Raw genomic sequence first — 4,380 nt, 5'->3', positions numbered from 1 at the left:
CTAACAGCTCTAACATATCTAACAGCTCTAACAGCTCTAACAGCTCTAACATATCTAGTAGCTGTAACAGCTCTAACAGCTCTAACAGCTCTAGCAGCTCTAACAGCTCTAACATATCTATTAGCTCTAACATATCTAATAGCTCTAACAGCTCTAACAGCTCTAACATATCTAGTAGCTCTAACATATCTAACAGCTCTAACAGCTCTAACAGCTCTAGTAGCTCTAACAGCTCTAACAGCTCTAACAGCTCTAACAGCTATAACAGCTCTAGTAGCTCTAACATATCTAGTAGTTCTAACAGCTCTAACAGCTCTAACAGCTCTAACAGCTCTAGCAGCTCTAACAGCTCTAACAGCTCTAGTAGCTCTAACATCTCTAGTAGCTCTAACATATCTAGTAGCTCTAACATATCTAGTAGCTCTAACAGCTCTAGCAGCTCTAACAGCTCTAGCAGCTCTAGCAGCTCTAACAGCTCTAACATCTAGTAGCTCTAACATATCTAGTAGCTCTAACAGCTCTAACAGCTCTAACAGCTCTAATAGCTCTAACAGCTCTAACAGCTCTAACAGCTCTAATAGCTCTAACAGCTGTAGCAGCTCTAACAGCTCTAACAGCTCTAGTAGCTCTAACATATCTAGTAGCTCTAACAGCTCTAACAGCTCTAACAGCTCTAACAGCTCTAACAGCTCTAATAGCTCTAACATATCTAGTAGCTCTAGCAGCTCTAATAGCTATAACATATCTAGTAGCTCTAACATATCTAATAGCTCTAACATATCTAACAGCTCTAACAGCTCTAACAGCTCTAATAGCTCTAACATATCTAGTAGCTCTAACAGCTCTAACAGCTCTAATAGCTCTAATAGCTCTAACAGCTCTAACATATCTAGTAGCTCTAACAGCTCTAACAGCTCTAATAGCTCTAATAGCTCTAACATATCTAGTAGCTCTAACAGCTCTAGTAGCTCTAATAGCTCTAACAGCTCTAATATATCTAATAGCTATAACAGCTCTAATAGCCCATTGATAATCCGTTATCATATTGAAAATCATATTAAAAACTGCAAATATTTGCCATTCCCCTATGGCAAAATTGGAGGAAATAGCTGTAAAAAATAAATACATTCTCTTTCCCTGATGCAAAATGAGTAGAATTGCAGCCAACTGTAGATTAGAAATTCCAAAAAGGATTTTTCGGCTGTTCCCATAGGTCACAGGAGAACCCTTTTGTGTTCCAGATACAATTATTTTGGGTTCCATGTAGAACACTCTGGGGAAAGGGTTCTACATGGAATCTGATAGGGTTCCTCAAAGGATTCTTCTATGGGAACAGCGGAATGAATTACTTTAGGTTCTAGATAGCACCTTTTTTTCCTAAGAGTGTAGAGCGTGCTACTTATAACGTCAGGAGAGTGGGTTTGATTCCCCGCACCACCGTATGGAAAATGTATGCACGCATGACTGTAAGACTGTAAAAGTGTCTGCTTCATGGCATATATTATAAATGAATGAATTATTATTATGTAATTACTTGGATTTGCAGCAATGTGTTTGCCTCAACTCCAAATGAATGGAACAAATTATTAACAGATGAAAACCAGGTAATTATATGGTGCTGGGATGTGGACTGGGGCATATAGCTGGGATCTGAACAGCAGATGTCCTGGGATGTAAACTTAACCTACTCTTGAGGTATAAAACATCTAATCTCATGCACATTTAAAAAAAAAAAAAAAAAATGTTTGAGTACATTCTGTATTTTTTATTGGTATAGATAGTTTTCACCACAAGAGTGACTGATAGAGACCAGAGTCACTAGTGGTCTCTGAAACATTCAGACCTTTTGATTCACCCAATGGACCAGTGATCGGCGGCCACATCCACGAGTTACGTTTTATTATGTCCTCACAGTTTCTTTTATATATATATATTTTTTTTTTATAGGTGCTAACCTTTAAAGGAGGAAACTGACGCTTTCGCTATTTTAATCATCTGATCTCAGATCTCCACTATGCCACATACATAGTGGAGACTTCAGACATTTATGAGACAGCTAAACATAGAATCAAGTGAGGCAGGAAGAGATGGCTTCAAGGCCAAGCAGACAGTTGTAGTTAAAATAACACATGGTGTTTGAAGGTTGTTTTTTTATAGTTCACCTCGGTGTACATTGTTTGTGTGAGAACCATTGTGAGAACCTGTAACGTCGTTCTTCGTTTGTAGAAGGAGAGTCGGACCGAAATGCAGCGTGGTGGTTACTCATGATCTTTAATGAAGGATCGCGATACATGACATAACTATTACAAAATACAAAACAACAAACGGAACGTGAAACCTATTACAGCCTATCTGGTGAAACTACACAGAGACAGGAACAATCACCCACGAAATACACAGAGAAACCCCGTCTACCTAAATACGGTTCCCAATCAGAGACAACGAGAATCACCTGACTCTGATTGAGAACCGCCTCAGGCAGCCAAGCCTAACAACACCCCTACTCAGCCGCAATCCCAAATACTACAAACCCCAATACGAAAATACAATAACCCCATGTCACACCCTGGCCTGAACAAAATATATAACGAAAACACAAAACACTATGACCAAGGCCCCACCTCTTTAAGGAATACCTAGGATAGCATAAAGTAATCCTTCTCACCCCCCCCCCCCCTTAAAAGATTTAGATGCACTATTGTAAAGTGGCTGTTCCACTGGATGTCATAAGGTGAATGCACCAATTTGTAAGTCGCTCTGGATAAGAGCGTCTGCTAAGTGACTTAAATGTATGTAAATGTAAGGCGTGACAGAACCATTGTTCACAAACACACAAACTCCACAAATAATTATCTTGGGGATCTAAGAAAATCAGAGAAGATCCTAATTCAGGGACATAAAAATGACGGTCTAATGTGGATGATGTCATTTCCACGTCAATTGGAAGTGTAGGTGGTAAGACTGACAAGTATAATGCAATATTATCTGTTATAAGCATGTATGAGCCTTTATAATGTATTCTTATAAATCACTAATCAGGATCATTAGGAGATGACAGTAAGACCTTATGAGGCGTTATAACCACATTATGATGCATTATACGTCATAGTTTCAGATACAGCTATCGGAGTGTTCAACTAGTAACTACGAGGTAAGAAAATGTTTCAAAAGTTGAGAGGAAGATTTTATATAGATAACTTGAAATGCTATGTGGACAGTTATTATGATAGTTTTGACAGTTAATTACAGTCAGTCCCTCAGAAATTGGCTCTGTTCGTGGGGTGGATTTCAGGACTAAATAGATCCTTTCATCACATCTTCAATCAAACTGGTATCCTCAGTGTCCAACAGAAACAACAGCTGCCATAGCGGTCAAGGCAATAGAACTATTACTGAACACACCAAGCACTCAGGGACAACTTCCTAGTCAACTCAGTTAAGAAATAACCATTGGTAAAAAGTACTTAAGTAAAAATACTTTAGAGTACTACTTAAGTAGTTTTTGGGGGGTATCTGTACTTTACTTTATTTTACAATCAATATTTTTGACATCTTTTACTTTACAACATTTCTAAAGAAAATGTATTTTTTACTCTGTATGTTTTCCCTGACACCCAAAAGTTGTTACATCTTGAATGTGATATTAATGTGTAATGGTAGGATGATATTAATGTGTAATGGTAGGATGATATTAATGTGTAATGGTAGGATGATATTAATGTATAATGGTAGGATGATATTAATGTGTAATGGTAGGATGATATTAATGTGTAATGGTAGGATGATATTAATGTGTAATGGTAGGATGATATTAAAATGTGTAATGGTAGGATGTTATTAATGTGTAATGGTAGGGTGATATTAATGTGTAATGGTAGGATGATATTAATGTGTAATGGTAGGATGACATTAATGTTTAATGGTAGGATGGTATTAATGAGTAATGGTAGGATGATATTAATGTGTAATGGTAGGATGATATTAATGAGTAATGGTAGGATGGTATTAATGAGTAATGGTAGGATGGTATTAATGTGTAATGGTAGGATGGTATTAGCTGGTCTATTTGATAATATATAAACAACGCTTTATGCCATAGCTACACATAGACCGCATCGTTGTTTTTGGAATATTAGATTGCGCCTTAAATTAAAGTACAATGTTTGTACGATATAAAACAGCTGTTTGCTGAGTAATGAGTCCACAGTCACAAAAGTGTAAATGTAGGCCTACATGTGTTTGCTGAGTAATGAGTCCACAGTCACAAAAGTGTAAATGTAGGCCTACATGTGTTTGCTGAGTAATGAGTCCACAGTCACAAAAGTGTAAATGTAGGCCTACATGTGTTTGCTGAGTAATGAGTCCACAGTCACAAAGAGA

The sequence above is a fragment of the Oncorhynchus gorbuscha genome, linkage group LG08 (assembly GCF_021184085.1).
Source record: "Oncorhynchus gorbuscha isolate QuinsamMale2020 ecotype Even-year linkage group LG08, OgorEven_v1.0, whole genome shotgun sequence".
In the NCBI taxonomy this organism is placed as follows: domain Eukaryota; kingdom Metazoa; phylum Chordata; class Actinopteri; order Salmoniformes; family Salmonidae; genus Oncorhynchus; species Oncorhynchus gorbuscha.
This window is presented reverse-complemented; position numbering follows the sequence as displayed.